Here is a 13,985-nt window from a genome sequence, read left to right on the forward strand (position 1 = left end):
AAATTCTGTTTGTATGCCCTGCTTTGGACCTTCCCCTATGAGCTGGAACGGAGAGATGCTCTGTAAGAGGGGCTCCCACTCTGGTGGACCCGGCCTGTTCATGTAATAGAATGCCATTTCAATGCCCCCCATGTAATGCTAAGAAACTCCTAATATCAAAACATTACAATACTCAATAGAAGAGATATATCATAACCGGTGCAAAGGAAAAGTGAAGTAGTTGACCATGGCAACCAATCAGATTCCACCTCTTATTTTTCAGTGGCCCTATGGAAAATGAAAGCAGCAACCTGATTGGTTGCCATGGGCAACTTCTCCACTTTTTCTTTGCACCAGTTTTGCTACATCTCCCCTTGTAATAACGCATAGCTTATTGTGAACTGGCAGTGATACCGTTCAGAAAATGCCAAATATTCTGGAAACGCTCTTTGTCTGCCCAATGAACATTGCTATGTTATCTAAAACGGATATCTACAGAGGTAACTGACATAACAGGAAACTCACCTTAGGTAAATACAACATGAACGAAACAGGTATTGCAAGATTCATGATGACTGCTAAGACAGGCCTTGGGTTTACTACACCTGCACAGAACATACACCCAGCCGTAAAACATTGGCTTTTGTAAGGATGTACAACTGACCTGACAAAGCTCACACTCCTAGGCGTATGTTTTTTGATAATCTCTCCAAAGAAGTGCTCTTGGTGAAGACGTGTTCTCTAATCCTAGAGTTTTGTAGAATCCACATCAAACGCATTCTGCCTTTACAGCTTAAAGAAAAACTCCGCTTGTGAAAGTAGTTAAAAAAAAATATAAAAAAAAAAAAAAAAAAAAAAAAAAAAAAAAAAAATCGACAGAAAAAGTTTAGTAACTTAGTAATATTTTTCTATTCCCTTTATCTTGGACTTATTTTAGATAAATTTTGTTACTTTCACCGTTCAAACCCAAATTGAAGGTAAAAATTCTACTGGTTCCTTCTTGGATGCCATGCTACAACTGCAGGCGGTGATTGGTCAACGTACTAAGGTGCGGAGGACGAGACATCATGACGCACCGATGTAAACAAGGAGTGATGAGGACGTAGAGGTAGAATTTAGGTGAGCATATTAGAAAGTTTGTATACCCCTAGAAAACCCCTGTCATCTAAGCTCCTATAAGGGATGCAGCAGAATTCTATTTATTGGCAGATCCAGACTATTTTGGTCGGATGCCGCCAATATAAAGTCTATGGCCCAACGTAGACCTAATAAAAACGTGTGGATCTGCCAATAAATATCTCATGTCTATGGCCATCTAATCTCAGGAGACTGAAACAACAGTTTGGTTTCAATCAGGTAATGCAGACATTAGTTCTATACTTTTCCAAAATGCCCCAAGTTGATCCCTAAGTGGGTGACCTCATGTCACCATGAGAACGCTTGTCCCACGGTAAAGAAAACCCCTTCTCACTGGCAATTAGTTGATTTTGTGGGTTCGGCAGCAGAAACTATGGGCAATATATGTTTTTTTATTCAAATGAATAAAATGTATTACATGGTCGCCTGGAGTTCTCCAGAGTGGGAGAGGCAAAGACCATGGATAATACATGTGATTTTGTTGTCGTGTTTGCACAATTGACAGCAACATTTTTACAAATCACATTCGAGCAACATACATACTTGATCTTTAGTGGATGTTGGGGAAAAGTTGGGACGCCACCACACACATTAGATTGCTGGCGACTTAGGTGATCATTATTGGTCCCCAATAAAGCAATACATAGAATAATTTTAACTTTAAATTTTATTATCATTCAGCTCTGGTTGATACAAAGCAGACGTAATTCACACAAAACTATGGAGTAATAGTATCAACTGGACAAGGTGTCAGTCACTGTAGAGAAGCAACAGATGTGACATCAGACAGTGACAAAGGTGAACTGATCGACCAACATGACCCATTTTTCTTTCTAAAAGAATAAGAATCTACTCGGGATTTACCTATTGCAGCAACCTGTACTGAATGAATCAGTGCTTACTAACAACTCCCATATTGAGCAACAATTAAGCTCTTATTACAGCAATAAGTAGGAAAATGTGCAATTTAGTGCTAGTAGATCACACTAGGCTGGAGCATTATTGAAGATCTACCTTTATTTACATTTTTTTGTGGTTTTATAGCATTTTTTTTTTTTTGCAATTGTGCCAAAACCATGACTTTTTTTCAGTGAAAATCAAACAGAAAAATCATCTCATAAATATACCCTTGATTAAACCATATTCTGGAAAACACTTCATACACTACATCATGTACATAAAAACGTATTTATTGTTGCCTAAACAGCGCCAAAATACTGTACAAGGATCATCATCATCCAACATTCCCAATGGAGCTCACAATCGAATTTCCCTATCTCAGACACATCCATTAGGGACAATTTTATAGGAACCCAGTTAACCGATCAGTATGTTTTTTTTTTATGGTGTGTGGTAGAAAACCCATGTAAACACAAGAGTAACATACAAATGGCACCGAATTAACATTGCTAGAAAGTGTGATGTAGTAACTTTGAAGGGGCATTTAGATGGCTTGAATATGCCATAACATTCTGATCATGTGAGGTCTGACCCAGTGGCGTAACTACCGCCGTAGCAGCAGTAGCGGCTGCTACGGGGCCCGCGGCATGAGGGGGCCCGTGTCGCCCACCGGCACGGGCCCCCACCATGGCCGGAGGCTCCGCTAGCAGCCGCTATGGCTGCTACAGCGGGACGCCACTGAACACTACGGCAGAGCAGGGAGGTATCTCCCCGCTCTGCCATTAACTGGTTCCCGACCACTGGTTGTGTTTTTACGGCCAGCGGTCAGGGTCCTTAAAACCCGAGCCATAGACTTTCTACGGCTCGGGTTTTAACTTGCTGCCCGCGCGATCGGGCAGCTGAATGTTGGGTCTACGGCTGTCATTGACTGCCGGGGACCCTGAGGAGAGGATAGAAGCAGCTTCTGTCTTCTCTGATCACTTGTACACAGCGCTGAATGCGCGCTGTGTACAGGAATAGAGACAGCAGCAGCGGCGCTGTCTCTATTCCTCCCGGTGATCATGTGACTGGTCACATGATCGCCGGGTGCCGTTCGTGGCAGACTGCTGCTGGGTCTAACAAGACCCATCACAGCCCTATTAGTGACAATAGTCACTATGAGAGGGCTGATTTCCCCTGTAACTGGGGCTGCTGTGCAGCTCCAGTTACAGTGTAAAAGCATGGTGTAAAAGAAAGAAAAAACATATATAAAGTTCCCCTAAGGTCTTCTTTGACCTTTGGGGGACAGACCATAGTAATAAAAAAATAATAAAGTAAAGTGCAAAAAATTTTTAAATAATAAATACACATAAAATACCCACCCCAAAAAAAAAAACGTTCCCCCCGCCAAACATTTTTGTAACGCTAGCGCTGACCCAATTACCCTAATATAGACATGTAATATATAAAAATTTATGGTAGACAATGGCGATCACAAATAAAAGGTCTATTTTAGGGTAAAACTATGTTATTACCAAAAAAAATAGCTGAAACGTAAAAAAGCTTATTTTTTTACTATTATTTTCAAACTTTATGAATAAAAATTCTAAAATAGCAAAAAAGGTCTGTATAAAAACGATAAAAAATGAAACCTGCATTGTCTACGGAAAAATCACGTCGTTAGCCCAACAAATAAAAAACTTATAGCCATTTAACTAACACGTGCTAAAAATGGCTAAACGGTGTCTGGTCCTGAAGGTGCAAAATAGAGCAAAAGACATGTATCCCCCCCCCCCTCTCCACAGGACATGTATCCCCTCTCCACAGGACATGTATCCCCTCTCCACAGGATCTCCACAGGACAGGGGATACATGTGTGATCGCTGGCATTGATAGGGAGAACGGGGGACTGAAAGTCCCCTGTAGTTCTCCATCACAAACCTCGGACTTCCGGCGTCTGTGTCGGCAGCTCCGTAGAAATGAATGGAGCGCCGGTCGTGCTTGTGCGCATGCGTGACCAGCGCTCCTTTCATTTTTATTGAGCTGTGCAGACGCCGGAAGTCAGAGGTTTGTCATGGAGAAGTTCAGGGGACTTTCAGTCCCCCGTTCTCCCTATCGCTGCCAGCGATCACTCATGTATCCCCTATCCTGTGGAGATCCTGTGGAGAGGGGATACATGTATTTTGTAGGACACACTGTAGGTCGCATTTTTGTTGGGAGGGGGGACGCTGTATGGCGTTCCCTACAGGGGGGGGGGGTGGCTGTATGGCGTTCCCTACAGGGGGGTAGCTGTATGGCGTTCCCTACAGGGGGGGAGCTGTATGGCGTTCTCTACAGGGGGGGGCTGTATGGCGTTCTCTACAGGGGGGGGCTGTATGGCGTTCTCTACAGGGGGGGCTGTATGGCGTTCTCTGTAGGGGGGCTGTATGGCGTTATCTACAGGGGGCTGTATGGCGTACTCTACAGGGGGATGTATGGCGCTATCTACAGAGGGGGGGCTGTATGGCGTTATCTACAGGGGGGGCTGTAAAAAAGGCACTATCTACAAGGGGGGGGTTGTGTGACACCCAGGGGAGGGGGGGCCCCAGTCAAAAGTTTGCTATGGGGCCCAGTCTTTCCTAGTTACGCCCCTGGTCTGACCTCTGCTTTATCCCTGCACAGCCCCACTCCTGTCCAGTAATATTCCCTCTGATCGATTCTGTAGTATAGAGCAGAATGAGTATTCTTATATATTAGTGACCAGACAGATTATGACTCTACTAAGTTCCAGTGATAAATGTAGGACCATGCTATAGAGGAAGCACTCCATTATATATTCATCACCCAATTGAAGCCCCATCATCCACTCCAGATCGTTCGGCCAACGTCGTTTCTCCAGACTCCACCATAAACATGCAGTGGCTTATCTCCCGCGGGAACAAAGGATAATGTATGTTGTAATCCAACATGCCTGATCTTTCCTTCAACATCTGCCGACAAGGGAGGGGGAAATCGGGAGACCCCGATACACGTGAGATCATCCACTGAAATCAGCACTTTTATCTCAAGTGTATGGCCGGCTTTAGACCTTATGCACATGGTGGAGAAAACAGAAAAGCGTCCATATAAAATTGGAGGAATACAGAGATACAGTAGGGCCCCATGGAAGTCTATGGGTGTTGTACAGAGCCATCATATGCTTATTTGTTTGAGCCGTTAGGCGGAGTAGATTCTAGTGGCCCAAACATAGAATGGGCTATATTGGAGACTTTAGGAGCCAGTTACGCTATTGATGCTGCCAGTTTGACAGAAAGAAGAACTTTCATCGACTACAAAAGGACAGCAACCCTAATAATTTAGGCAAATAGCACATTTTCCCAGAGTACCGACTGCCGGGCTCCTGGGATTTATCCACTTTCACTTTTCATATAGGAAATACTGCTTTCTGTTATGCAGTTACCTAGACAATTAACACTGCCAGCATGCAGAATTTCAAATATGCCAGTATTTTTCATTGGTATATAAGATCTAATGTAAGCATGGAACTTTATGGGAAAAAAGCGGTCTATAAAAATAGTAATTAGGCTACATTCACATGTGGCAGATTTGTTTAAGAAATTTCTACGAATGAATGAGGATGTTTCGGCAGCATGTGTATGGATTTCAGCAAGCCCCATTCAGAGGACAGGGACAGTCGCAGAAATTTCTATAACAAATCTGCCAAGTGTGAACATGCCTTTCACCATCCAAACAACTATACCATTGTTAACCTTAGTTGTTACATCTACGGTACTCAAAATAAATCGGTTCCGACGATGGAAATATGCTCCATTGGTCCGAACACTCGTCGTTCATGCTTCAAAACTTTTTCTAGGTCATTAGAGATAATCACTAGGATTTTGTCGTTTGACCGAGAATAATATATATGGGTCAATGCAAAGGTATGATAGTTCCCACGATATGCACAGTTTGCCATGGGGAGGGGGGGGGGGGGGGGAGTGTAATTCAGAATGCTCATCAGATCACGGCCATATATTTACATCTACGGCCATCTGTAGGTTTAGCACACAGAATCCATTATTTATCATACTCTCAGATCAGGATCAGTCACACACTTCCAACACAGAGGGCAAGACTCTGCTCCTTTGTCATGACTCCAGTCCCCCAGATGTCCAGGAAGCTCCACATGATCCTACACTGTTGCTATGTCCCTGGACATTGCAGATCTCCTCTGCTCAGATCCCAGTACTGTCATCTACAATGACTTATTTGTGGGGTGACAATCTACTATGCTGAAATACATCATAATAATAATGTTGCTCCCCAGAATACAGAAATACACATTACACCCACCTTCCTACCAGCAATTCACTAATATTTAGTGCAATTTTTGTGATGGTTGATGTAGAACAGTGAGAGTGATACAATGATTTTCAAAGCAGGACACATTACTGTTCATCAATGGGCACAGCTTTACTGTCAATATTATTATTACATACTCAAGAATGAAAAAACAAAACAATACACGTCAAGTAATGGTGAGGCATCAGCCACCAGATTATTTTTTAATTTTTTTTTTTAAATGCCTTCTCTCTCCATAGCTTCAGCCAGCATCCATCCGCCCTGCAGCCATGCACCTTACACACAAGCACCCCAGAAAGCAGCTGCCACTGGCTGACCAACCGCACCCCTGCTGATAGCAGCACACCAGTGATCGGTACAAGAGGGGTAGGCACTGGTAAAAATAGACGGATATCATCGCTTCCCCGGTTTATTTTCTGCTCCCCTCTCACCTGCTTCCTTGTACAGTAGTCTAGTTCAATTCTCCGGAGAGATCAGAGGAGATCCGAAGGAAATCCTTGTGAAATGAGGCTGAGAGTGTGGAGCCGTATATATGTGTGTATGCGCAGCAGGCACTGCTTCACAAGGCAGACAATAGAACACCAAAGAGCTAGTCGCCACCTAATGGACGCGTGCAGAACTGCAAGATAACTCATTTGCATACATGCATTGTACTGAAGCGATTCAGCATTCAACACTAGTAGTTTTAGTTGGAAGCTTATATGCAAGTATACATTATGAATAATTCATCAGTCCTAATCTCTTCTCTCTTGAGGAAACTGAAAACTGATCCCTTGCCCCCCAAAAATATAGATTAACGGTAGCGCCAGCTATGACCACTAGGTGAAGATACGGTCCTGCAGTGTGATTTTATAATGTCATTTGTACTTTATACTGAGCAGTAATCATATATACCAGCGATGCCCAACTTACATACCTGGCAGTGATTGAGGCCCTGATGTGCCTAATAGGGGAGACAAATTCATATGATACAGCTGCCTTCCCTAGTATTAAAATCAAGCTCATGGTCTCCCCAACCATAAAAAAGAGTCTACTGTCCAAACCTGTTTTTTGCTAAATAAAATATATGTAAAAATGCCAGCCACAAATATGTGTAAAAAAGGTATGTGTGCCGCTACCTGTTGACCAGGCCCTGGCTAAATGTGATGTACCCCACAATATGTTGGGTTGACCACGATTGTTAAAAACTATTGATATCTGAAGAACGATAAAGAGAATGATAATGGTCCAATGGCCTTCATGAAAATGGATCGTGTCTCCAAACTGATTTTCACTTTATATTCTAATGTTTTTCAGGCCAAATATTTTTTGGTTATTTTAAAGCAATAGATTTATGGTCATAAAAATAATTATAATTATAATTATAATCATGTTGTTTATATATGATATCATAGAGGAGTATTGACAAGGTAAGAAAAAATGTTAGATAAATAATCATGTATAGTGCAAAATACCACTAGGTACAAAGGTCTATAATCCATTGTCCACATCTTCACACACGGCATGTTTGTTGCAAAAATATTTCTGACTTAATCGAAATGGGGTAATTTCTACATTATATGCATGGATTTTGAAAACCTCATTTAGATGAATAGGACAGCCACGAAAATGTCTGCAAAAAATCTGCTGCATATGAATATGCCTTCAGGGACGGTGTTAGGGGGGAGCAAACTGGGCAATTGCCCAGTGCCCCATCGTCGCAGGGCCCCGAACTCGTTAGCAGCCATATCAGTTGCTACGAGGACCGTGGCATGAGGGAGCCCATGCCACCCGGCCCATAACATTTATGGGCCAGGTGGCATGAGCCCCCTCATGCCCGGTGGCGTCGCTAGCAGAGGGGGCGGTGCTAGCGACTGCTACATTCAATTGTATCTGCATCCTCGGGAGTCCCTGCGCAGGCCGGCGTGATGATGTCACTGCATCATACTGGCCTACGCAGGGGTTTCTTCTGGAGGCCGTGGAGTGCTCTGTTTGCTCTGTCCACTGCGGGAACGGGGCTACGGAGGGGGTATTGCTGTGTGGCACTATCTGCTGGGAGGACTGTGTGGCACTATACAGGGGGAGGGCTGTGAGGCACTATCTACTAGGGGGTTGTATGGTACTATCTACAAGGGGGTGTGTGGCACTATCTACAAAGGGGGGACACACAAGGGGGTGTGTGCCACTACCTACAAGGGGTGTCTGTGTGGCACTATGTACAATGGGGAGGGCTGTGTGGCACTACGTACAAGGGGGTCTGTGTGACACTATATACAAGGGGGGCTGTGTGGCATTATGTACAAGGGGGGCTGTGTGGCACTGTGTACAATGGGGGAGGGCTGTGTGGCACTATGTACAAGGGGGTCGGTGTGGCACTATGTACAAGGGGATCTGTGCGGCACTGTGCACAAAGGGGGGCTGTGTGGCACTATGTACAAGGGGTGGCTGTGTGGCACTTTACAGTGGGACGGCTGTGTGGCACTATCTGCAAGGGGGTGTGGCACAATCTACAAAGGAGGGCCATGTGGCACTATGTACAAGGGGGTCTGTGTGGCACTATACAGGGGGGAGGGTTGTATGGCACTATCTACAAGGGGGTGTGGCACTATCTACAAAGGGGGACTGTGCGGCACTATCTACAAGTGGGGTGTGTGGCACTATTTACAAGGGGGAGGACTGTGTGGCCCTATCTACAAGGGGGGTGGCACTATCTACAAGTGGGGTGTGTGGCACTATCTACAAGGGGAGGGCTGTGTGGCACTATCTACAAGAGGGGGGGCTGTGTGTTGTGCTATATACAAGGGGGGCTATATGTTGAGCTATCTACAAGGGGGGTGTCTGCCACAATCTACAAGGGGGGGGGGTGTCACTATCTACAAATGGGGTTTTGTGGGGCACTATCTATAAGGATGGGGCTGTGTGGCACCATCTACAAGGGTGGTCTGTGTGGCACTATCTACAGGAGGGGGGCCTGTGTGTTGTGCTGTATACAAGCGGGGCTGTGTGTTGCGCTATCTACAAGGGGGGGTTGTGTGGCGCTATCTTCAAGGGGGTCTGTGTGTGCGGCGTTATCTACAGAGGGCTGTGTGTGTGGCGGTATCTTTATGGGGCTGAGTATGTGTCGCTATCTACAGGGGGCTATGTGTGTGGCGCTATCTACAGGAGGCTGTGTGTGTGGAGCTATACAGGGGGCTGTGTGTGGCGCTATCTACAGGGGGCTGTGAGTGGCACTATCTGCAGTGGCACTATCTACAGGGGGCACAAAGCGGGCATTATTAGTGTGTGGGTCACAAAGGGGGCACGGTTACTGAGGGGGCACTTTTATTGTGGCAAGCACTGAGGGATCGCTATTACCATCTGGGGCAACGTGGATTACAAGTTTGTTTAGAGGATGGGGTATAGGTGAGGAGAATGCCGGTAAAGCAAGAAACCAACATGTCTGTGTGTCAAATTCTGCAGAGACGAGTCGTGGCTGGAATATGTTGACACAGTGGTCTGGGCCATATGGTGAAAAAATGGGAAAGAGAATGACTAATAAGAGAAAACATCACCTGTGAGTCACTGGATATAAATGTGCTGTAATCACTTATATTGTCTGCAGAGCTCCTGTGTATAACTGGTATCTACGACTGTATGGTCACTACATGATGGTAATATTGGTCTCTTTATAGTGGTTTTTATTCAGTAACAGTATGGGGGTATTATTCAGTCACTATGTGGTTATGGTGCGGCGGTAATATTCAGTAACAGTATGGGGGTATTATTCAGTCACTGTGTGGTTATGGTGTGGTGGTATTATTCAGTAACAGTAATGGTGTATTATTCAGTTACTATGTAGTTATGGTATGGCGGTATTATTCAGTAACAGTCTGGGGGTATTATTCAGTCACTATATGGTTATTGTGTGGTGGTATTATTCAGTAACAGTATAGGGGTATTATTCATCTACTATGTGGTTATGGTGTGGCGGTATTATTCAGTAACAGTATGGGGGTATTATTCGGTCACTATGTGGCTATGGTGTGTCGGTATTATTCAGTAACTCTATTGGGGTATTATGCAGTCACTGTGGTTATGGTGTGGCGGTATTATTCAGTAACAGTATGGGGGTATTATTCAGTCACTATGTGGTTATGGGGTGTCAGTATTATTCAGTAACTGTATGGGGGTATTATGCAGTTACTGTGGTAATGGTGTGGCGGTATTATTCAGTACCAGTATAGCGATATTAGTCAGTCACTATGTGGTTATGGTGTGGCGGTATTATTCAGTAACAGTATGGGGGTATTATTCAGTCACTATGTGGTTATGGTGTGGCGGTATTATTCAGTAACAGTATGGGGGTATTATTCAGCCACTATGTGGTTATGGTGTGGCGGTATTATTCAGTAACAGTATGGGGGTATTAATCAGCCACTATGTGGTTATGGTGTGGCGGTATTATTCAGTAACAGTATGAGGATATTATGCAGTCACTGTGGTTATGGCATGGCGGTATTATTCAGTAACAGTATGGGAGTATTATTCAGTCACTATAGGATATGGTCTGGTGGTATTATGCAGTAAAAGTATGGGGTAATATTCAGTCACTATGTGGTTATGATATGGCGGTATTATTCAGTTACTGTATGGGGGTATTATTCAGTCACTATGCGGTTATGGTGTGATGGTATTATTCAGTAACAGTATGGGGGTACTATTCAGTCTCTATGTGGTTACAGTGTGGTGGTATTATTCAGTAACAGTATGGGGTATTATTCAGTCACTATATGGTTATGGTGTGGTGGTATTATTCAGTAACAGTATGGGGGTATTATTCAGTCACTATGTGATTATGGTGTGGCAGTATTATTTGGACCTTATATTGTGTTATTATAGGTAATATTGGTCCTATAATAGTGAGTTACATTCAGTAACAGTATGAAGGTAATATTTAATCTGGTATAGTGGTATGATTTAATAACTGTATATGTATGTAGATAATGTTTTTGTGAGAGAGGGGAGACATATACACTATACAGGGGGAGGGCTGTGTGGCAATATACAGGGGGAGTGCTGTGTGGCACTATACAGGAGGACAGCCGAGTGGCACTATGTACTAGGGGGGCTGTATGGCACTATCTACAAGGGGGGGGGACTGTGGAACTATCTACAAGGGGGGGCTGTGGTGCCCGACAACCCGTTTAAATCAGCCTTCTTCCGTCTAATAGATTGCATGTAAATGCCTAGGCTAATCCATTTTATAGTCCACAACTACTGATGGATTGTTAGAGAAACATAATCAAGTGATCTATAATTAGATTTTTTACAACATGTGGCCCATATACTGTTCTTGAACAGGCTCTTAGCTGTCCGCCCCTGGTGCAGCCTAGTTGTGGACTAAGCCCTAAGATCTTTTCAGAAACCTAAAAACGTCATGAAATTCAGTGATTACAGGATCAAATGTGTGGTTGCAAGTTTGAGAACTCTCATTTTTTATGAAACAATGGGGGTTCTTGTTATTCCCAGGATGGAAATTTGCTAACACTGGGGTTAGGCAGTATTTTGGTGACAACGGAGCACATTAATAAAAATTGTAATCTTGCCAGCAGCTTTCTTTCTATCCTTTTCTTTCATATATTGGACTACACCCTCTGGAATATTTCATTGATGTACACATTATGGGCATAGCAATAAAGGGGAAACACTGATTTGGCATGTGCTAACTAAAACTTAAAAAAAAAAAAAATGTCACTATGCCTGCATGCAATCTTTTACACTTTAGGGTATGTTCACACGAGGGCGTCCGTAACGGCTGAAATTACGGGGATGTTTCAGCCTGAAAACATCCCCGTAATTTCAGCCGTAACGGCATGTGCAGGCGCTTGAACGCCGCGTCCATTACGGACGTAAATGGCGCTGCTATTCATTGGAGTCAATGAATAACGGCTCCAATTACGGCCAAAGAAGTGACAGGTCACTTCTTTGACGCGGGCGTCTATTTACGCGCCGTCATTTGACAGCGGCGCGTAAATTACGCCTCGTGTGAACAGACAAACGTCTGCCCATTGCTTTCAATGGGCAGATGTTTGTCAGCGCTATTGAGGCGCTATTTTCGGATGTAATTCGGGGCAAAAACGCCCGAATTACGTCCGGAATTAGTGCGTGTGAACATACCCTTAGAGAAAGACATTCTACAATATACAGCAGGTCCGACCTGACCATAGCTGACTGACAGTAATATAGTGTAGAAAATGTTTAAAATGCTTTATAAACAAATAAATGATCCCCGAATAGGTTTTTACCTCTTTACATAGGTATAGTAGGTTTGAAGAAGTGGACTATTCCAACACTATTCCTTATAGATTGTAAACTCCTATGGGCAGCGCTCCTACCTAATGTATCTTGTAAACAATTGTTTCATTTGCCTGTACCAACCACACTGTCTATTGTAACTGTTACATTGTGTTACCTCTTTATAGTGCTATGTAGTGCGCTGTGGTGATATAAAGATAAATAATAATAACAAGGATGTCGATATAGGAATACTGCCAGAAATGGCAATACATGAAGATCTGTGCCTGGGGAAGCCCCTAACGTCCCTGTACATATATGGACAGTAACGTCGGGCTTCTCCAGTCCCAGAGTCACCGGCCAGAGCGCTACCGATGCTCTGGCCAGGTACTCCATAGTTTAAAGCCACTCACATCACTGTCTATATATGGACAGTGACATCACGATCTCCTCCAAAAGCGGACTCTACAGTCAGAGCTTTGCCGATGCTCTGGCTGTGGATTCGGAGTTTTTAAAACTTTTAACATCACTGTTCATATATGATGTCAAGGTCTTTCTGACAAAAGACTTGCTATGTTGTGGCCGGGGACTCTGAAGTTGAAAGCCCCTGAAATCACTGTCCATGTATCCTCCACACATTGGCATCCATGTTAAAAAAAAATTATAAATTTTTTTGCGGTATTCCTCTGGATGGAACGTTGTCGTCTACTACGTTATTCCATCCTCCAAAAAAAAGGTATATATAGCAGCCCAATGGAGACCAAAAGCACACTCTTTTGGCCTCCGTTGGGCTAATGGAGCCCTATGGACACATTTAGCGTGTACGTAGGGTGCTTTCCCGATGTACACGCTACAATAGGGCAAAAACTAGATGTGAACATCCCAGCCTGTAAAACACATGTCCAATGATATTTATTAATTTTCAATAGGTTTAATTGCCAATAATTTGCTAGATGTGGCAGATGTTACAGTGGATTTTACTTCTCACAGTAGAGTAAGTGAAATCCACAAAAAATTCAGAACACACCCTGGGCAGAATTGACCATGTATTGCAGTATGTCCTCAAATCTTCATGGATCTTTTTCACATAAATTGTACTGTTCTTTTTTTGCAGACTTTTGGCACGTGTGAACCCGGCCTTATGATGCTAGGCTGTAAACAACATCAGAACTTCTGAAACAAAAGAGAGTTTAATTATAGACACAGATGCACTTCAAAGCATAAAATCATCTCCCACACATAAAAGTAGTTTGTGGTCTAAAACATCATCTAGACAATATGTTCTCATATTGCAGGCTGACAAACTAATTGTGGGTGGCCTTGCTGCTGTGATCCCCATCAATCAGCTATTTCATGTGATAGAAGTGCATGGCTGTTGTAAGTGGTCTATGATGTCA

The 13,985-nt window shown here is 43.6% G+C and overlaps 1 protein-coding gene and 1 long non-coding RNA gene across 2 annotated transcripts in view; one reads left to right on the forward strand and one right to left on the reverse strand.

The window, feature by feature from the left end:
* The window catches only part of PIK3C2B (phosphatidylinositol-4-phosphate 3-kinase catalytic subunit type 2 beta), a 98,051-nt gene extending 91,160 nt beyond the window's left edge, over positions 1 to 6,891 (reverse strand). The window contains exon 1 of the mRNA XM_075853747.1: positions 6,768 to 6,891. The gene's annotated coding sequence lies outside the window, so the exon portion shown is untranslated. The remainder of the gene's footprint in view (positions 1 to 6,767) is intronic.
* On the forward strand, positions 358 to 13,841 carry LOC142743220 (uncharacterized). Its single transcript, XR_012881521.1, has 3 exons — positions 358 to 509; positions 917 to 1,098; positions 13,703 to 13,841. It is a non-coding gene; the product is annotated as an uncharacterized LOC142743220 (long non-coding RNA).
* The last annotated feature ends 144 nt before the right edge of the window (positions 13,842 to 13,985 follow it).

The sequence above is a fragment of the Rhinoderma darwinii genome, chromosome 2 (genome assembly GCF_050947455.1).
Source record: "Rhinoderma darwinii isolate aRhiDar2 chromosome 2, aRhiDar2.hap1, whole genome shotgun sequence".
In the NCBI taxonomy this organism is placed as follows: domain Eukaryota; kingdom Metazoa; phylum Chordata; class Amphibia; order Anura; family Rhinodermatidae; genus Rhinoderma; species Rhinoderma darwinii.